Genomic DNA, 23,249 nt, shown 5'->3' with positions numbered 1-23,249 from the left:
ATTACACATCTGAACTCAAAAATCTGAAACTTCTTGAGCTCTGAAATGACAGCACAAATGGAAAATTCCACACCTGACCTCATGGTATGGGTCACAGTCGAAATGCAGGCAGACAACACAGTTTATTTGGTGTCCCTAAAACAACAACAAAAAAGACCATTCCAAGCACCATTAAGCTGCAACATATCTTTTTCGTGCATTCCAGATTTCCTCACATGAGCAATCCCACAAAAATGACAGGTGTGCAGATAGGATGCACCAACAAGAAGTTCTGCCATGATGCCCTACATGCGTACATGTCTCATTGTGGTTTTTATGCTTATTGTTGAAAATATCAGAAAGGCCTAGAGATACCCCTGTGGGTAGCACTGATAGGAAAAAGAGAAAGAATTTATGTTTATAGCAGGGAAAGTCAAGCTATTGGATAAATCCTCCCGGTAATAGCCTAAGTGTGAAACATCTTACAGAAGAGCATGGTGTTGGAGTGACCATCGCATATAATCTGAAGAAACAGAAAGACAAACTATTGAAGTTCTTTGCTGGAAGTGATGAAAAGACATTAGTTAAAAATAGAAAAACACTGCACTAAGCTAAAAATGAAGATTTCAGTTGCATATTGAAAGAGTGGATTCACCAGCATCACAGTGAACACATGCTACTTCATGGTATGCTGATCATGAAACAAGAAAACATCTATCTCAGTGAGCTAAAAATGAAAGAAAACTGAATATTCAGCAGGCTGGTTACAGAAATTTTAGAAAAGAAACAACATTAAATTTTTAAAAATTTGTGGTAATAAAGCATCTGCTGATCATGAGTGGCAGACAAATTTATTGACAAGATAGTCCAGGTCGTTGCTGATGAAAATCTGATGACAGAAAATGCTGCTGAAACATCATTGTTGCTCCAGAAAGACACTGACTACAAATGTTGCAACAGCCCCTTCAGGAGTTAAGGATGCCAAGGACAGAAAAACTGTGCTGGGATGTGCTAATGTAGCAGCCACGCACAAGTGTAAGCTTTCTGTGACAAGCAAAAGCTTGGGTTCTCTTTTCAAGGAGTGAATCTCTTACCAGTCCATTACTAATGCTAACAAAAAGGCATAGGTCAGCAGGGACATCTCTTCTAATGGATTTCACACACATTTTGAGCCAGCGGCTCCTGCTTACTCCAGGGAAACTAGACCGGGTAATGACTGCAAGATTTTGTTATTCCATGACAACTGTTCTGCTCATCCTCCAGCTGAAATTCTAATAAAAAGTAATGCTTATGCCATGTGTGTTCCCCCAAGTGCGACTTTTTTTAGCTCAGCCATGTGACCACAGTATCCCTAGATCAATGAAGAGTAAATATAAAAACACTTTCTTGAATGGCATACTAACAGCAGTGAACAGAAGCATGGGTGTAGAAGGTTTTGAAGAAGAGTTTAGCATCATGAATGCTGTGTATGCTGTTGCCAGTGTTTGAAACACAGTGACTAAAGAAACCATTGTGCATGCCTGACACAACCTCTGCCTTGTGACTATGTCCACTACGTGATGATGATGAACAAGGTGGTGACTTTGAAGGTTTCTGCATGTCAAGTGAGAACAAAACTGATGTTTGGCCCTCGTACATATGCAAAAACTATACCTTAAAAATCTGTCATAGACTACAAGAAGTAGGTATCAAAGAAGGTTTTTTAACATTGATAATGTGGCTCCAATGAATAATTGTTTATTCATTGACTAATGGTGAAATAAGTAAAATCGCTCTGAATCAATGTGATCATCATAATGGTGATGATAAAGATGACATTAACACTGCAGAAAATAGTGCCTGTAGATGACATGGTGAAAATATGTGATTGACTCATTAAAGGACAAGAAGTGGATGTAATCATAGCAGAACAAAAAGTCATGTCAAGGCCGGGTGCGGTGGCTCAAGCCTGTAATCCCAGCACTTTGGGAGGCCAAGGCAGGTGGATCACGAGGTCAAGAGATCAAGACCATCCTGGTCAACATGGTGAAACCCCGTCTCTACTAAAAATACAAAAAATTAGCTGGGCATGGTGGCGCATGCCTGTAATCCCAGCTACTCAGGAGGCTGAGGCAGGAGAATTGCCTGAACCCAGGAGGCGGAGGTTGCGGTGAGCCGAGATCGTGCCATTGCACTCCAGCCTGGGTAACGAGAGCGAAACTCTATCTCAAAAAAAAAAAATAAATAAATAAAAAAGTCATGTCAATTTATAAAGTCAAAAGAAAGACTTCTAAGCCAAAACAAAACAAAACAAAACAAAACAAAATAAAAAAACAAAAAACAAAAAAAACAACTCAATTAAGTTAGTGAGGTAAATGACTCTGGAGGAAATATTTTATAAAGCCAGCCAACAGAATGTCTCCTCATCCTTAGAGTACTCAATTCCTGTTCCCTCAACTGTGTCTGATGTTTCCTTAACCTAAATAAAAAAATACAGGGTTCAGTAATTTTTAATCAAAATACAGCACCATAGATAAAGATTGAAAGTCTGCTACCGTCAGCTGATGTGGGTATTCCAGTGGTGCTACTGTGCTATTTAGCTATCCTGAACACATTTTTTTTCTTTACTATATTAATGGTATGAATGGTATGTCATATTTTTACTGTTAAGTTCTTATGTGTAAGTAGTATAAAAAATGATTGCTTATTGGTAGCATAGAAATCAGAATCAGGAATTATGATGACACCAAACAACCATACACTGTCCACATAGGTAACAGAGAGAGTGACACCATTGCTCTCTGATCGGTCACTGCAAATAAACTTTGTTTCATCCACAAAATTATAAAAATTATTGTAGAAAATTTTCTTTATAAGTTATATGTGAAATATAAATGAAATTTGTGTTTAGACTTGGGTCCTGTCCCTAAAATATTTCATTATGTACATGCAAATATTCCACAATGTGAAAAAAATCCTAAATTTAAAACACTTCTGGTTCCAAGCATTTTCAGATAAGAGATGCTTAATTGTAATATCTAAGGACCAGACAGAGGTTGATTCTGACACACTCTCCCATAACGTTTTTACTTTTTCTAAATTGGAAATGGCATAAGAGTTTTCTAAACCCAGCACCTAATGACTTTATCTCATAAAGTTATTTTGTAATAATGCCTGTTATAAAGACTCTCAGCATTATATACTTGTATGATAAAATTAAAAAATCTTAACAAAACACTTATGTCAGATAAATTAGAAATAAGGCCATTTTTTTTGGTCTGGATTATAAAAACAAATTCATCATTTGGCTTTATAATATTTCAATTTGGTCTCTATTTTCTATTTTTTATTTTACTTCATAGTCTCTATCTTTGAATGTTAGCTAAGTCAAACCCTTTCATGATTTATTCTGAGTTGTTAAGCTTTTAAAGTTCCTAGTAACAAAAAATGGAAACGTAGCTTTTCAAAAGGATATTTTTCATCAAGTTATTATTTCAATGCTCATTTTCATAGATTTTACTGAGAGAGAGAGAGAGAAAGAGAGAGCGCAGAAGCGAGAGATTGTAATCTGAAATAAATTTTGCTACTTGCTGTAGTAAACCTCATTAAAGGTGTAAGAGACTAATTGATAGGACTTTATAAATGAGTCTCTATTTAAAGAGACAATGGGACAGACACTCTAATAATTAAGTCAAAATGGGAATAATAGAAACTGCAGACAAGTGATCGACAAAATAGCTAACAAATCAAATAAAACTAAGAGATAACAAAAAGGAGCAAAGGATAGGTTAAGAAGAAAAGAAAATAAACTAAAATTAATCTTCAGGATTTATCCAGACAACAAAAGCAGTAGCAAACGCAATATTTTGACCAAAGCTACCTTAAAAAAGAAAGTTCAGCCAATACTGTATTCTAAAGAACCAACACCGGATCTACACTGTGCAATAGGAATATTGCTAAATGGCACTCTTCCAGAGTTACCAGAATTCTTTGAAAAACCAAGTAAAAAATGAGAGTTAAGGTAAATCTAGAAGTAGTCTCAAGAAAGCCATTGTTGTGTTTCTTAACTGTTTTTTGTTTGTTGTTTGCTTTGTTTTTTTAAGACAGGGTGTCATTCTGTTACCCAGGCTGGAGTGCAGTGGCACGATCGCAACTCACTACAGCCTTTATCTCCCGAACTCAAGTTACCCTTCAACTTCAGCCTCTCAAGCAGCTTGTACTACAGGCGTGTGCCCTTATATCCGGCTAACTTATTAAAAAAAAAATTGTGGGGACAGGGTCTCACTGTGTTTGCTGGGCTGGTCTTAATAATTTCAGTGTGTATGGACTGTAACATTTCAGATACCAACATGAAAAGATGTTACCATTAATATTGGGTAGTACAATACTTTAGTCAAAAGCATTTTCTGGAAAATATTTCTTGAGTCTGGTTTTCTTAGATTTTTCATGTATTACAAGAGAAACCCTAGAGATAATTATCAGGTAATCAAATACATTCTTTTATGTCAACCATTTTGTTATAATAATTAAATGTTAATGTAAATGTTAAATTAGTCAGTTTATTAGTAGGCATGAAGCAGAAAGTCAAACAGCTGAGCCTACCTGAGTCAAAAAGTAAAAACCTTAACTCTATTCAACTGTACTGCAGAAGAATTACTAGGTTTAGTCTTATTCTTAGGTGAATCTTACCTCAACTGAAGTACGCTCTGACAAAGCTATCACCGCTCTATACACAGGGGATCTCTGATGGAAACATTACCTCTCTTCTCATGGGAAAAGATTATGTAGTCTTTTGGGGACTCGGGTTTCTAAAGATATTCTTTTACCTACATCAGTGTGTGCTGATCACTTGTAAACACCATGGGTTATGTCATTTGTCTAGGAACATGGTTTCACTCTATTTCTGATGGTGGAAGAAAGCAATGCAATAATTTGTGTTGTTTTTGTTAGGTTATGTTAGAAAAATTATAAAAATTGAAAAATCTAAGATTGGTGCCATGCTTGTAACCATTTTAGTAGTTCCTCAAAACCTTGTAATAATTCTGGGCCATTCTAGCCATTGGCAATGTTTCTTCCATAGACATCTCTTGCACTTTATCTCCCCAAAAGAGAGGTTATTCTCTCTCCCAGAAAGAATTAGGAATCATCATTAGTTAAGAAAAACGTTCAACTTCCAGTATAAAGGTCGACAGACACAAGGAAGCCAGGATCTGAGACAGGTATTACATTAATACCTTTCTTTCAGCCACCTGGAAGGAATCTTTGTAATTTTACTACTTTGAATCACCCTCTGTATCTCGTCTGTCTATGATAGAACAGAATATCACATTTGTATTTTACACAAGCCTTCCATGCTTCTATTTTCCTTTGCCCACTTGCGATGAAGGCCAGGTTCATGTCTATAGCCAATGACAGTCTCTTCCAATTCTGATCCAGCAAGGAGGTCAGTACCATCGTAAGCTTTAAAATCCTATGCCTGAATCAATTAAATTATAGAAAGTAAGTCACTCAAAGGGATCTTCAAGTCAAACCTTTGGAAGCTAAAATCCACATGGTTAGCAGAAAATACGGTACCATACATGTATTCCCTGTCCTCGCCTGTAGATGATTCCCTTACATGCTAATGGTTACCCTCACCTTTCTGTCTGAGAGCATTCTCTGCCAAAGGGTCATAAACACAGAGCAGGACAGAGTGGTTATGGAATGAACTCAGGGCCTGAGACCATGGCAGTTTCATTGTATTTTGACCTGTATTTAGCTTCAGTAATTATGCAGCAACACTTCTGCCATACATTTCTACTCTCTTCTGTCAGTCAAAGCAGTCATAACCCCGTGTATACTAAAGCAGTCATAGAGCCAGTGAGTGAAGAGATCCAGTTTCCCAATGTCCAAGAATCTGTGCCCACCTTTATTCCATCTGTCTGTATTTTCTTAGATTCCATCCAAGTGAAACACTTGTATCCACGTCCTTGACTCAAGGTCTGTGTCTTGGAGGAAATACACTGAGGCAATCTGAACTCTTTTGTGTCCTTTCTGAGCTAAAGAGTTCCAGGGCGGAACTGGTGAATCAGCAGCTTCCATGATGCTGAGCGCTTGACTGATGATCACTTACTTGGAAATGCACCTTAGGCTATGTATTATTTCCTTATTTATAAGATCTTTTCTTTTCCTCCAGTAAGTCCCTGGGTTTTCTCAGAAAATAAGTTTGGGAGTTTGTTTTGTTTTTTCTTTTTATTTTAGTTTTGCACAGATAAACCTACATAGTCTCATTGCATGGTCATGGAAATGAATCAGACAACCCCAGTAACCAGTAACTATCAGTCAGAGGAGAAGTCTGACTTTCTTCCTCCTGGAGTAGCCAAAGAATGAAAATATCTAAGAGGGCCGGGCGCGGTGGCTCAAGCCTGTAATCCCAGCACTTTGGGAGGCCGAGGCGGGTGGATCACGAGGTCAAGAGATCGAGACCATCCTGGTCAACATGGTGAAACCCCGTCTCTACTAAAAATACAAAAAATTAGCTGGGCATGGTGGCACATGCCTGTAATCCCAGCTACTCAGGAGGCTGAGGCAGGAGAATTGCCTGAACCCAGGAGGCGGAGGTTGCGGTGAGCCGAGATCGCGCCATTGCACTCCAGCCTGGGTAACAAGAGCGAAACTCCGTCTCAAAAAAAAAAAAAAAAAAGAATGAAAATATCTATTTTAAAAATATTACAAACAAAATTACAAACATAAGTTTTAGCATAATGGTATTTGCTCATCATGTTTTTCACTGCAAAAGTATCTATAAATCAAGCCTGAATATGTAAAGGCTAATTTTATTAAATGTATTTATAAGAAAGGATGTATGAAAATTAGGAACATGTACAGGTATTAATAAGTGCAAAAATAAGAAACAAACAGAAGTATCATATGAATACCTACTGTACATCAATGAACAAAATTTCCCGGATTCATGGGAAGTTATAAATCTGGTGAGTAGAAATGACTTTTATAGCTTTGACCTACGTAGTTCAGAGCCAGGGTGGTGTTGCAGTTAAAATGACACAGCCCGTGAAAACAGAACAAATTCAAAATAATTCAAGGCTTTTGCTTGAGTTGTACATCTGGAAACACCATGAAGGTGATAAATAGACCAGAGCAACAGTTTCTAAATTTCTTTTTATTTTTCTCTGTCTTTGACAGGCCTACCAAATTCCAATATCTCCCACATGTCTCATTTCAAATGCTTCTCCTTATAAAATACCCATTCACAACTCCTAGCCTATGTATCTTATATTCACATATTTCCTCTCCTCTTGATTTTGTTTTTGTTTTTACTTTTCAGTTTTGATAAACTGACTAGGTATCTTTGGCTGGGGCTGGCAAATTTGAGCTGGATAATTCTCAATGGGTATAATATATGTAACAGCACTCATTTAAATATTATGCTCATAAAAAATTATACATAGTAACATTTAATTGCTCATCTCCTCAATATCTGAAATTTTTAATCCTTTCACATTCTTCCATTGATAAATATAAGAAGAGGGTAAAGTTGGGAATGGCACACAGTACCCAAATACCTGACATACCTCAACACAATCCAGTTATACTTGGAAAGATGAAATAAAGTATTGATCACCTAAAGACAAAAGTCACAGTGAAGAGAAGCTTATGCTAAATATTTAGCCAGCTGCTCACACTTGAAGCAAAAGAAGCAGGTTCATATTTCACTGCGTAAATTTCCTGCTATGTTAGTTCTGAAAGTTAAAGTGTGCTTGGTTTCTCCAGGCAAAAATTATCCTTTTTATTGTGTTTGTGTACAAATATCAATGGAGAATCATGAAGGAACAGCAACAGAGACAGTAGAAAAAGACAGACCCTGAGGACCCACAATTTTCTAGCTTAGAGATCACTTCCGGTTTATTTGTTTGTCTGTTGGGCGTAGGCGGGGGGTGTGGAAAGAGAAGTCTGTTTCACTGGCAATGCCTCTTTATTGGGGATAGACCAGGAGAAGAAAATATCCATGAACATGAACATATTAATAAATGTCAACCCATCTCACTTTCTGTCTTGCTAATTTTGGCAGGGCCCTGGCAAAAGATACTGAATATTTAAATACATTACTCATGATCTACCCAAAACTGCATCATCTTTTTTAATGAAGTACATGAAATTCTGCCTAGATTCCACTGGAGCCTGACTGAATTCACTAAAATATCTTATCACATAATTCTCAGGAATAGAGAAATCACATTAAATGCATTAGCGGAGGTAAATCCAGAGTATGAAGTCAAAAGTATATTTAAAAAGTTATGGGTAAATTAGAAAAGAAATAATTAAGAATATCGTATTTTAATGGTGATGTTGTAAGCTCTTAAATCAATTTTGGTTAAAAAATATATATTTCATATATATTTTCAAAAAAATATATAATTTAAATACATATATATTTTATAAAATGCATATTATATATTTATATATAACATACATTAATATATATGTTAAATATATTAATATATATTCTATTACCAAGTGAATTTATTGCTAGGATTCACCCTTAAGAAGTCCCTCAAGCTTTAAAAACCTCACGGTAAACTCATGTTCATACATTGGTAATAGCATTTAATTCCTTCCCAATTGAAAAGCCAATTCACCCCGTCCCTACCACTGACATATACACATACAGGGAGGAATAAGTGATCCCGAAGAGAAGCAACCACCAGATACTTTTTCATCCCAAACAAAGTGAGTAGCAACCACCTTTCTGGATTTACAACACTCGAACTGGTCTCTGAGACACGCAGAGATGAACTGGTGAATGGCTGCCATTTTGCCAGATGAGGTACTGCATACAGGTGAGGAGGCCCAGTCTCCAATCAGAAGCTCCATTTAACCCTGGCTTCCCATGACAAGGGGTGGTGAACAGAACTGGTTCCATCCACATGGACCTAATCTGCCTGGAGTTGACTTTTGGCTTTCTCAGTTCGGTTGAATACATATTTGTGAGCCTTTTATGAAGTTCTGCTAACTGCTCAGGTAGCTGATATACTGAGTTCAGCACATGAGTCTCATTCAGTACTCGCACAGCTACAGTCTTCTTCTGGGGGAATGATTCAGACCTGCATAAAAATTCTATAATTTATAACGTAGAGTCCAGGAATGTCCCTTATTGCAGAGTGTAAATATGTACATGACGTAGATCAAATTGTATTTAAAGAAAAACTTTCAGTCTTAATATATTAGAAAAGGAAAAAAAAATCAGATAATCACCTGTCAAAATTCCAACTCAATAAATTTAAAAAAAGACCACCACCGTAAAACAAAAGGAATTGTAACAAAACCGTATTTTTATGTCCTAAATTTATATCAATTTTTAAAAAGTGGTATAAAATGGTGCAGATAAAAAAAGAAATTAAGAAAAATATATAACAGGGGCCAGACGTGGTAGCTCATGCCTGTAATCATAGCACTTTGGGAGGTTGATGTGTACAGATGACCTGAGATCAGGAGTTTGAGACCAGCCTGGCCAACATAGTGAAATCCCCATCTCTACTAAAAATACAAAAATTAGCCAAGTGTGGTGGCACACACATGTATTCTCAGCTACTTGTGAGGTTGAGCCAAGAGAAATGCTTAAATCCAGGATTCGGAGGTTTCAGTGACCAGAGATCATGCCACAGCACTCCAGCTTGGGCAACAGAGTGAGAGTCCATCTCAAAAAAAAAAAAAAAAAAAAAAAAAAAAAGAAAAGAAAAAATACCAATCTAAAGAAACTCTTCCAGAGAACAGAAAGATGGGAACACTTCAAAACTTACCATCTATGGGAACTGCATATCCTTGATACCAAAAGTTGACAAAGATATTAAAAAAGAAACCCATAGACCAATCTTTCACAGGTGCACAAATTAAAAAACCATAAACAAGTTATTAGTAAATCATATTGGGCAATATATAAAGGGAAACTATATAAGGAGCAATTTGAGTTTATTTCATAAATGTATGTTTTAAATTTTAAAAATCAACTGATTTCACTGCATATTCATTTTTTATTTTTATTTTTATTTTTATTTTATTATTTATTTATTTATTTATTTATTTATTTTGAGACAGAGTTTCACTCTTGTTACCCAGGCTGAGTGCAATGGCACAATCTCGGCTCACCGCAACCTCTGCCTCCTGGGTTCAGGCAATTCTCCTTCCTCAGCCTCCCGAGTAGCTGAGATTACAGGCACGTGCCACCATGCCCAGCTAATTTTTTTGTATTTTTAGTCGAGATGGGGTTTCACCATGTTGACCAGGATGGTCTCGATCTCTTGACCGTGTGATCCACCCGCCTTGGCCTCCCAAAGTGCTGGGATTACAGGCTTGAGCCACCGCGCCCGGCCTCATTTTTTATTGCTATAACAAATTAAAATATTGATTTTTCTAAAGAGAAAATATAGAATTTACTTATATTCAAATTTTTTACTGCCATAACAAATTATATTCTTCCATAGAGAAAATATAGAATTTGCTTATATTCAAATTTGTTACTGCCATAACAAATTATGGCAAACATAGAGCTACAACACAGTATGTTTATAATTTCTCAGTCCTGCAGGTCAGAAGAGCAGGTATGCTGTAGCTCAACTGGGGCCTTCCAGGTTCAGAAACTGTTGGCTGGACTCAGTTTCTTGTAGCTGTAGCACTTAGGTCCCTGTTTCCTTGCTGACTATCAGCCAGAGGCTAGTCCTAGAGGCAGTGTGTATTCCTCCTGATGCTTTTCATATGACCTCCCTGTAGCAATGGCAGATGGAGTCTGATTTCTTTTGCCTTTAATCAAAGAATGTTCTCTGCTTTTAAGGGCTTATGTAGTAAGACTGAAATCACCTCAATCTAATCCAGAATACTCTCCCCATTTTAAGGTCTATAAATTTAATTCTATCAGCAAAGTTTATTTTGTCATGCAAGGTAACATATTCATAATTTCTGATGAGACTATAATTCTATCACATTAAATTAGCACACTAGAGGAGAAAAATATATGATCATCTTAATTAATACAAAAAATTTACCTGATAGAGATTCTATACCCATTATCATCTTTAAAATTTTTAGAAAACTAGAAACAGAAGAGAAATCCCTTATTCTGTTAGAGTATCTGAGAAGAACACTGTACAAAGTTTACAATTAATTTAAACATTGAATGCCTTTACCCTAAAAATTAGAAATGAACAAAAATGTTCGCTATCAATACTCCTTTGGACATTTTACCAGAGATTCTAGAGCAATAAGGCAACTAAAGGACATGAAAGTTGGTAGATCTAAAAACAAAAAAAGTGTTATTTACAGAAGACATGGTTTTATGCAGTAAAAATTTAGAACCATCTAAAGACAAAGCTAGAATAAGCAAGTGGATTTTTTAAGTCATTGGATAAAAGATCCATATGTAAAAACAACTGTGCACTGTTGGTGGCAGTGTAAATTCGTTCAACCATTGTAGAGGATAGTGTGACGATTCCTCAAGGACCTAGAAATAGAAATTTCACTTGATGCAGCAATCCCATTAGTGAGTATACATGCACACGTATGTTCATTCTGGCGCTGTGTACAACAGCAAAGACCTGGAACCAACCCAAACACCCATGGATGATAGACTGGACAGAAAAAAAAAATGTGTCACATATACACCATGGAATACTATGCAGCCATAAAAATCAATGAGTTTGTGTCCTTTCTAGGGACATGGATGAATCTGGAAACCATCATTCTCAGCAAACTGATACAAGAACAGAAAATCAAACACTGCATGTTCTCACTCATAGGCAGGTGTTGAACAATGAGAGCACATGGACACAGGGAGGGGAGCATCACACACTGGGGTCTGTTGGGGGCGAATAAGGGAGAGACAGTGGGGGGGGTAGGGAGGTTGAGGAGGGATAACATGGGGAGGGATAACATGGGGAGAAATGCCAGATATAGGTGATGGCAGGATGGAGGCAGCAAACCACATTGCCATGTATGTACCTATGCAACACTCCTGCACGATCTGCACATGTACCCCAAACCTAAAGTGCAATTCTATATATACATGTATAAAAACAACTGTGCTTCTGTGAGCCAAACAATTTTTTAAAATAAAGATAAAATAAATATTGCATAAAGAAAACTTTGAAAAACCTAAAATAAATGTAATGACATGTGGGTAAGACCTATACACAAGGAGCTAAAAAAAATTATCAAGATATATTTCAAAAGATTTAAATAAATATAAGCAAATTCTATATTTTCTCTGTGGAAGAATCAAAGATGTCATTTCTGCCAAAACTAAACTATAGATTTAGGGCAACCTCAGACAAAATCTAACCCCTAAAAACAAAATAAAGAAATTAACAATGTGAATTTAATACTTACATGGAAAGGTGTAGGCCCAATAATGACTTAACAAATTCCTAACCCATACGAGTGAGGCCTTTAAGCCTTGATTAGTCATCATGAATGAGATTAGTGCACTTATAAAGGTGAGCCCAAAGAGCCACCTTGCCCCTTCCACCGTGTGAAGATATAGCAAGACGGCACCATCCAAGAAGCAGAGAGCAAACTCTTACCAGACCCTGAATCTGCCAGGATCTTGATTTTGGATTTCTCGGCTTCCGTAACTATGAAAAGTAAGTATTTTTTGTTTATAAGACAGTCTATTGAGTTTGTTACAGTACTCTTAATGGGCTAACACAGCTACAAATAAAGACTTATAAAGCTATAATAACTAAGATTGTGGTGCTGGTAGTAAAATGCACATAGAAAACAATGGAACACAAGAGAGAACACCGAGTCGACTCCTACATAACGCAGTTCCTTGATTGAACACAAGGTGACACCTGCTGCGCGGTGGGGACATGGTCTTTTTAATGAATGGTGCTGGGTGAATTGGATGCCTGCATAGAAACATAAAATAAGACTGAATGGAATGCCAATCTGAAGGAATTGACAGAGGGAAGCCAGCTATATCAACAATCTGATTTTTTTTTTTCATCTCCCCTTGGTGTGTGTTTTGCTTTCAAGTGTACGTTAGGTGAGTGGTAGGACCAAATATTTTACCATCACGTAATGAGGCAGCTCACTAGCTTTCCATCCTGTAGTATCTGGTTCTCAGTATTCACTTCTTCATTTTCTCCTTCAGTAAAACCCACATTGTAAGCTTTATTTCCTTAATATAATTTATCTAATTACAAAGTTGAACTGAATTAACAGAGCACTCCCTCTAAAACAAACAAACCAAAACACACCGGCTTAAATATATCATGCATTTTATGTTTTCATCATATATAAGTGATTATTGTATTGGTCGGTTGTAGAAATAGGATCATTTTTGGTGGCATAGTGTAGTAAATAATTCATTCAAGAATAATATATAGCGCAGGAGATTGTTGGGGAAGCACAAGGAATTTAGCTCGAAATTCAAAGAACTGCCAAATTCTTACCTTGGAACTGATCACCTAAGGGGAATACTGTTAACCCATGCTTGAGACCACACAACCTTGCTGTGTTCAAAAGGTGTCACATCAGGAAGCCTCTGCTAGCACTTCCAGTCCTAAAGGAATCAAACCTGTCTAGTGACATGCTTCCTAGGAGTTTTGTTCTCCCAGCCTCATGCTGCTCACTTTCTCTCCCTGCTGTGCATGCATGCATCTGCCTGGTGGAAGGCAGTTTTTCTTGGAACCCTACCAACAAGAGAACGTAGGAAACATAATTCATTCTAGAAGAAGGTTGGTATGAAAATTGAGTCAACAAATCTAGAGCATTTGCCTCAGCTTCCATAATGTCCAAATTCATGTAATAGGCTGGGAGCAGTGGCTCACACACGTAATCCTAGCACTGTGGGAGGCTGAGGCAGGAGGATCGGTCAGGAGTTTGAGAACAGCCTGGCCAACATGATGAAAACCCATCTCTACTAAAAATACAAAAATCGGCCAGGCATGGTGGTTTGCCCTGTAGTCCCAGCTACTCGGGAGGCTGAGGCAGGAGAATCACTTGAACCCAGGAGGTGGAGGTTGCAGTGAGTCAAGATAACAGCACTGCACTCCAGCCTGAATGACACAGTAAAACTTTACCTCTAAAATAAAATGAAATAAATTTATGTAGTAATGCTATTTAATAAAATTTCTGTAATAACAAAAATGCTATTTATTATCTATTTGGTGTCAGATGAAGATAATTTATTACTTCTAATACTTTTATCTAATTTTTTTCATAGACAAAATTTAATATTCTCCTTCAAATAAAGATTTAAAAGACTAACAATTAAAACAATAATAATTTTTTAAAAACTCACCAAGTTCAAAAATCTAATTATTCAAATCCAAAGTATAAAACCGGTTCTGTGTGGCTCTGGGAATGAGTTTCTATCTACCACTCCTGCTTCCTCCAACACTAACATAGTATCTTTATAACTTAAGATTTTTATTTGCAAATCTTAGGAGATTACTTCAAAGAAGACTAAAACAAATGCAAGATGTTGGAAAAGTTGTGTTGGTTTTATAAAGAATGGATAAAATTAAAAAGAAACAATGACTGACACGATGCCTAAGTCATTCGGAGGGAAAACACAAACAAACCCAAAAATATTAGTGTTGATGCACTGAGTGAGCCAGAATGTGAATGCAGCATTGCAGAAAGTTCTGACTCCATTTAATTGATATGTGCTTTTGGCAAAACAAGTGAGGATTTGGCCCAAGATAATATCTTAGACATCTGTGTACTAGGACCTCTGAGCAAGTGCTCCGTGTCATCTATATTCGGCATCAGAAAATTTTGTTGTATCCAAGTTTTCCTGTCAGTCATGCGATTTAAATGATAAAAATAGCCTTAAACAAATAGGACAACAATGAATAAATCTGGAAACCATGTGCAAAAATACTATCCTGAACATTAATTACTTTTCTTTCCTCATAGATGAAGCAAAGCAAATATTCTTCATCTAAAAAGGAAATGGGAGAAAGAAGCCCCTAGATTTTAAGTGTATGTACAAAAATGACAGGTAAGTGACATAGCATGCTCATCCACCAAAATGCATGATTCATAAGGATCTTGCTTTTAATAAGGCTGAAGACAGCTAAGAAACTAAATAATGTGAGAATTTAGTGAAGACCTTGAGATTTGGCTGAAATTTCATTCAAGAACTTACAGAACTCAATCAAAGCTGCCTTTGCAGAAAAGCAGATTTACATTCCAAATGAAAGCATTCAGAGTACCTGAAATCAGAAGGTGAGAGGAAGAAGGAAATATAAGGTCACCTTACGTATTTCTTATCATCATTGCTGTGTTCTCTGCCTTCCTTCTTGCTCAGCTAAATCACAAAGAAAGATGTTTGGCTCAGAAAGCTCTATGATAGTCTAAGATGTAGAAGTAACACAAAGTGCATGTTACCAACATCCCTGATAAATTAAAAAAATTAAAAAATTAACATAAAACAAAATTTAATTGTGATGAATGGAATTCTTAATAGACGTAGGTTATAGTCATCTACAAACACATATTTGGAACTTAGTGGGAATAACTACAAATGGTTAAAATATTTAAAACACATTTAGCTGCCTGATTTTATTTTCGGCTTAATATTCATCTTGTATGGATATTTGAGGTGAGCAAAAGTACAGTTTTTAACTAATTTTTACTATTGAAGAACTGTTATTTACATTTAAATATGCACCAGCACTCTGCTAGGTAATTTCTATACATTATTTTTTTAATTTATTTATTTATTTTATTTTTTAAACTTTTTTTTAGAGATGGGGTCTCTCTGTGTTGTCCAGGCTGGTTCTGAACTCCTAGTCTCAAGCAATCCTTCCAGCTCGAACTCCCAAAGTGCTGAGATTACAGTGCTCAGCCACACATACAACCCTACTCTCTTTTTATCCGGCTTTGAAATGTTATATATTCAGATAGCTTACTAAAATGCCTCTTTATTTTTCAACTGATTTTTAACTCATCTGCCTGATAAAAACTTCAACATTTGTATCTCCATGGAAACGTTTCCTAAGAATTCCAGTTTTCTTTAGTCAATGACGTACTTGACATCTGTGCTTGGATATATCACAATAATTTAAATCTCAGCATGTTTAAAGCTGATCTTTTAGTTTTCCTATGTAAATCTAACCTGTCCTTAGTTGTTCTTCCCCAAATGGGTATCAACTCTTCCTTGCTTTCCTCACTGTATCTGTCCTCACATATCTGATCTATTAGAAAATCTCTCAGTGTTGCCTCTGTTTAGTAACAAGTCCATCCATATCTCTCCATCTTCCACTGACTTAGCCCACCCTATTGTAATATCTTCTGTGGATGACTGCATGAAACTCTTAACTGATGTATGTGCCTGCAAGAAGTCTGCCCACATATCCTTTATATTAGCCTGAGTGATTTTTAAACAGGACCATGTTCACACCCCTTTAAAAGCTTTTAAGCTGTAAGACATGAAGAGAAAATAGCCATGATACCCAACAGATTCTTGGATATTCTGGCCTCTTGTTAAGGCACAGTTGTGTTTTAAGGCAGTAGGAGGTGATACGGTTTGAATTTTTGTCCCCTTCAAATCTCATGTTAAAATGTCATTTCCGATGTTGGAGGTGGGGCCTGGTGGGAGGTGACTGGATCATGAGGGAGGATCTCTTATGAATAGTTTACCACCATCTCTTGGTAATAAGTGAGTTCTCACTCAGTTAGTTCATGCTAGCTGAATATGTACAAGAGTTCTGGAACCTACGTCTTCTCACTCTCTTTCTCCTGCTCTTGTCTTATGATACAACAGCTGACACTTCACCTTCTGCCATGGGTGTAAGATCCCTTAGGCCCTCAGCAGAAGCAGATGCTGGTATCATGCTTCCTGTATAGCCTGCAGAACTGTGAACACATTAAACCTCAGTACTTTATAATAATTACCCAGCCTCAGGTGTTCCTTTATAGTGAAATAAATGGACTAACACAGCAAGTTTGGGAGTAGTGATGACACAAACAAGACTGACGGGGGCGGGGGGAATGTATTTTATTCCCTATCTATCTTAATGGCTAGCAAACAACCAAGCAAATGATCTGATCTCAATAAATATAGTTGAGTAAATAAATAAGAGCCACTAAGAAGCAACTTTATCTAACCATATTCAAAACCAAGATTGTCTCTTTTTAAAATATCAATATCAATGCTGCTACTGATGATAAAAATAATATGATGTCCATTCATAGACCATATTGTATCCTTTGCTCTGCACAATAATCCCATGAAGTCCATACAAGCAAAACCCTATATTAAAAAACAAACAAAATAGACCCTTGAGAAATTAGATATAAAGTCCTGTGGCTACTGGCAAAGCTGGAATTTGTCCCATGTTTGTTTGACTCCAAATCTCATATTCTCAATGTCTTCTTTTAGCAGCAATAATTGAATCAGCAGTTATTAAAAATCACAGTAATATCAGTAAAATCTCTCAGAGTTCAAGGTATAATATTAGTCTAAATTAGATCTGTCACACTTTCATGAATTTTATTGGATTTTTATTCATGTAACAGGAGCTGTAATTTACTATCTACTGTAAGGTTTAGGGTTTACTTAAAAACAACAACAAAATTTGCTGTTCTTTGAATGTTCACAATATGTTTTTTTCTTTAAATATTTACATATACTAGTAGAATCATATTTGTATTTTTTAAATGTCAAAAATTTGGAAGGCACAAGTTTTAAGCATTTGTCAGGAAGAAATTATAGAAATTAGATTTAATATGTGATTAAAATAGAAATAATTGGGATAACATCTATGTGGCTAACTCTGACAGTGAGTGTCTTTATGATAGGCAGTCTGAAATAATGGAAAGGACCCAAAAATTAAAGGAAGACTGACCTGGATTTCAACATTGCTCTAAGATTTTTTTAGAAGTGTCAATTTAGGTAAAATTTTGTCTTCTGTGAATCTCAAATATCCTCATGTGTAAAACTGTGATAATCATACCTAACGTCTAGTGACTTTTAAAGACCAGAAATATCAGTTTTCATTATTATCATTATTGTCATTAGCAGTAATGCCACCACCATCAGCATCAATAGCAAAAACAAGAAACATTATTTTTCTCTTTTTCCTTCAAAATATCTTCTTTGCTTCATCCTTTTTTAGTCTTTTTTATTCTCTGAGGAAAACGACAAAGGTGTTATGATTGATTACATACTTTGCTTCTCCTTCTGGCCACTATTTGTCACTGTTGTAAGTAAATAGCAAAATAAAATCTCTTATTAAATGAAATTCCATACAAATCCCACACAGACTGTACTTGTAGGAAAAAAGAAAGGTCTCTTCTTTAGGTGTCTAGATTTGATCTTTCTCTATAAATAATAGTTACCTATATATACCATTTCCCAATCCTAGACATATACTTTTATTTATACAGTATAGAAAGTCTGTATTGCATACTAAACATTTTAAGCAGGCTTCCAATTTTTTATACAGAAAACCATCTTATTTAGTTCTGCTACTGTTCAGCTAACTAATATATCCCCACAACATAAATCTAATTAAGCCTTTGACAAACACAATTTAGAACTATAATTCAAAAATACAATTAAAAGGTTTAAATACAAAGAAAGTGATTTTTGGTATTAAATGTAAATGGCACTTTAATTCAAAGAATTAATCAGTTTGGATGTTAATGCAATTAATGAAGCAAGAAATAAGATGCAAATCCAAAAATTTATATTCTTTTGCCTAGTTGGCTGCCCTAGGCAAGCCCTAAAGAAAAGTCAAAGCCAATTACAGCCATAAATAAGAATTGGATATGTGACTCTTTACGTAGTTACATTTAGTAAAATAGTCTGAAAAGGACTTTCTTAACAAGAGGCACATTCGGTTGAATGTGTGTATACGTGTACATGAAAATGTGCATAAATTAATGTTAAGGAAACAAATTTAAATTGTTGAAAGTACACAATGAATATTATCAATATTTATTAAGAAAAAAATAGCCTCTTCAATGACCTAAAATTCAAGGATAAAAATCTAGAATATGATAAAAAAAAAAGTAGAAAGCCCTTGGAAAGTTTAAAATCTTGAAAAATTATGCTGACATTCTGAGCAAATGATTATCAGTATGTTAGTAATATAATAATTTTCTACTTTTTTGGTATATATAATAGTTCATTCAGAGAAAAACACACGTCCTTATCTACTTCCCTCCCATATTATAAGAAAGTGTCCACATTTAGTACTTAACCCACTATACTAGTGACCATCAAATCAGTTGTTAACATATTAATTTATATGATTTTAAAAAATAAAAGTAGTATTTTCTCTGAAAAATTATTTAGAATATAACATGTCAGCATAATTCATACACTAATCTGATGGTCTGAGTTTGTAATGAGTAACCTTCTAAACCATCTCCCAAATATCCTTGTCTTCTGGTATCCACACTATTATAGAATCCTCTTTTCTCTATTGTAGCCAGGACCTAATAATTGCTTTCAATGATTAGATGATAGCAAAAATGATGGAATATATCTTCTGAGCTTAGGTAATGAAAAACTGACTTCTTTTCTGGCTGGCATTCTTTCTTGCTCTTGTGTGCTTGTTCTGATGCATTAATTTGTATGAATCCATGAATTCCATGGCAAGGAACTAAGGGTGGCTCCTGGCCAACACTCGGCAAAATACAGAATCTCTGAGTTCGAAAGCCTTTGAGAAACTGAATCCTTCCAACAGATGCTTAAGTGAGCTCAGTCTCTTCCTAGTCAGGTCTTTGAATGAGGCTGCAGCCCTGGCTAACACGCTTGCATGGCAACTTGTGGAGGACCCTCACACTGAGATTTGAGTTAAGCCATGCCTGGATTCTTGATCCACAGAAAGCATGAGATAATCATTGTTGTTGTTTAAAGCCACAGAGTTTTGGGGCAATTTGTTACATAGCAATAAGTATTTTAGAACATCTCATTGAATAAGGTAGATGATCCACAGTCTAATATTGCAGAAAGCAGTTACTCAACCTCACTAAAATCTATCCACCTACCCAGTCAGTAAAATGGCCATGTACCAGAAAGTTATTTGTTGAATAATGATGTTACTGTAAACAGAAAAGATCTTGTCACCATAGGACATATATTTTAAAAAAGAGTTAACTTTTCACAGTTTAAAACCTGAGTTGCTGACATTGTACTTTGTTTGAGTTTTTGAAAAATTTATTAATCTAACAGTCTTAATATCTGAAAATAAAAACAGAAAATGCTTTTAAACTCCTGCTCTGGAAAATCCTTTATAATGTATTGGTTCACTTTCCTGACTTTATAAATATAATATTGTGAGCTTAGCTGTCTTTTTTTGATGGCTTACCTGCAGCATCTCCGAGTTATACTGAAAATGAATTCTCACTGTACGGTAGCTTGGATGTAGAACATGAAAGGAAGAGTGAAAGGGTACTTCAGGTGAAACAACAGAAAAGATTTTGGAATAAAACACTGGACTTAGATTATTTTCTAATGATTTGAATTTTTGTCAACTTCAAGTATAGTAAGAATAATAATAAATAAAACACTATGTATTTAAAAACTTCAGTTGTATTTTTTTGTATTATTTCTCAAAACTGATTGTTTGAAAATTACTTTACTATTATTCCTTTTGTTGAAGATTTAAAAAAAAAAAAACCTTCCAAATCATACTGCTTTTTAGTTTTCAATTCATTCTTTGATTATTACATCATCCAGTTGCCAAATATATGAAAGAAAATTGAAATAGAAGATAAATATCATGACAGATTAAAGAAGCATCTGAACCAACTTTTCATTTTTTAATATAACACAAAGAAGCCACTTCTATTTGTGAAAGGCACAGCGTCCTTAGATTTAAACTTTCAAATAAAATACATTCATTTATTTTTATACATTCCTATTCTACATTTAAGATTTTATTCAAATTGTAAAAATGCTAGCCCAAATGACTATGCAAATTCTGAGAGAAATATTGTAAAGACTATTATTAACATAGGAGGTGGGAAGAAACACAGATTGAGTCTGATATCCCAGGTGGAGTTTGCTGCTCTGAAAATTAGAAAAACAAAACCTTTGCCATCCATGCTCGGAAATATAGATATGGATATTATGCTAAGAATTACCATGGAACCCCAATCTGTCAATTCGATTGTTATTCTTTTGATTATTACCACATCTAATTTATTCTTACATATTTGTTCTCATACTCAAAACATTCATAAGAATAAAATTTAACTTAGTTACTTACATTTCTACTTCTCTACCCTTTCCTTCATCTCTCCCACTCCTTTCTAATTTTTACAACAGGTTGGATGAAAAAATAATTCTGTCTTGCTTTTTCTATTATTGAAAGGTCAAGGAGACCCTATACAAAAATAAATATATGTGAAGCAGATCTCATTCTTCTGGTTTGTTTCACTTAATTCTTCTCCAAAGTAACTTGTTTTCCTTGACTAAGGTTATTGAGAAGTGCAGACTAAGTACAAGAAGAATTTGCTAATACATCAAGCTGTTCTAGTTGAGGGTCACTACTATCAACTCAGGTACAGATTACTCACCCTGTCAACCAGAAAGTCAAACATTAAATCTAGACTCACTATCATGGTTTGCAGCTGGAATTTATCTGTGAGATATCCCCAAGTCTGCAGATGATTAATTGTGACTTGAACTTCTAACTTTAACACTAGTTGAAATTTCCTACAGAAAGGAATGATGTAGCTCTCAAAATACTTATGTGGTTAGGGATTGCATTAATGCAAAAAATTCTCTAGTTTGTTTCAAACAATACACTTGTTTACCTGTAACCTATATAAAGACGTACAAGCCCATATTCTGGGATTCCTTGTGGCTGAATTCAGAGACTTAATCCAACAGACAAAAATTAATAAAAGTATTGAACTTTTACACAGTCTTTCTCATCCAGAGTGCATTCTTCTCTTTGACAATAACTGGGGAACCTTGGAAGATCAAAATAAAAGTGTAGCAAGAACAAATCTTTTCTCCTTTACTGGTAGAGAATGGAGAGAAATGAAAAGCATCTATAATTATGCATCTGTCATTTATTTTATTATTCATATATTAATTTCAGATATATCAGAAACATTGCAAATACATGACCAGAAAGTTATAGAAAGCTACTATAAAAATACTTCCATAAAGCCTAGAATAAGTGAACATTTAGACTCTTTCAAATGCAGAACTATTTCTTGATGTCAATAAAAATCTTGTAATTGTCACATTTCTTATTATATATAGGCTCTTCCAGCAACAGAAAAAAAGCTTCATTGAAACTATTCTAAAAATATTTTAATTCTAAAAAAAATTTAAGAGTACAAAAATTGTGTTAGAGTTTGATTCTATGGTTTAAAAATATTTAAATAATTACCTTTACAAATATTACAGCTTAATGATTAAATAATGAATGTATGCATTCAGCATTTTTTATTTTAAAGAATAAAAATAATATAATGTACAAAGCTACATTGTACAGACAATTTCAAGTCATCTATAGCATATAATTTCTTGGGAACTTGGGGTGTTTTCTTCAGATTAAGAGAAACAGTCTGCCCCTTTAAGTGTTAAGTGCAGCACAGCTCTAGTCTATGGCAGTCTGTTCTCAAATTCTCTATCTTCTTTAAATAGAAGAGAGCAAGAATCAGGTCTGAAAGGGTCAGAGTTGGGTGGTAGTGATTGGATCTCAGTTAAGCCATATTTAAACTCACGGGACTGTTTTTCTAACCTACTTGTCATTTTCTGTCTTTCTCTACCTCTCTTTCAAATCAGTTCAAAGGGTAATTTTCCAGAATTCACTCTACAAGGAAAAGAGCCAAAATATTCTTGCTCTTTCATTGCTTGTTTTCTTTTCTTTAGTTTTTCATTTTCTCTTTTCCTTCCCTCCCTCCCCTTCCCTTCCCTTCCCTTAGCTCCCCTCTCTTCCGTTCCCTTCTGTTTCTTTTTTCTCTTTCTTTCTTTCTTTCTTTCTTTCTTTTTCTTTCTTTCTTTCTTTCTTTCTTTCTTTCTTTCTTTCTTTCTTTCTTTCTTTCTTTCTTTCTTTCTTTCTCTCTCTCTTTCTTTCTCTTTCTCTCTCTTTCCTTCTTTCTCTTTTTCTTTCTTTCTTCCTTTTTTTATTTTGGAAACAGGGTCTCAACTTTGCCACCAATCTTGGCTTACTGCAGCCTCAACCTACTGGGCTGAGGTGATCCCCCTGTGTCAGCCTCCCAAGTAGCTGGGACTACAGACATATGCCACCATGCCTGTTTTTTTTTTGTTGTTGTTGTTGTTTTTTTGTTTTGTTTTTCTTTTTCTTTTTCTTTTT

This window comes from Saimiri boliviensis, chromosome 5 (assembly GCF_048565385.1).
Source record: "Saimiri boliviensis isolate mSaiBol1 chromosome 5, mSaiBol1.pri, whole genome shotgun sequence".
Classification (NCBI taxonomy): domain Eukaryota; kingdom Metazoa; phylum Chordata; class Mammalia; order Primates; family Cebidae; genus Saimiri; species Saimiri boliviensis.
The sequence above is the reverse complement of the archived record's forward strand: the minus strand, read 5'-3'. Positions refer to the sequence as shown.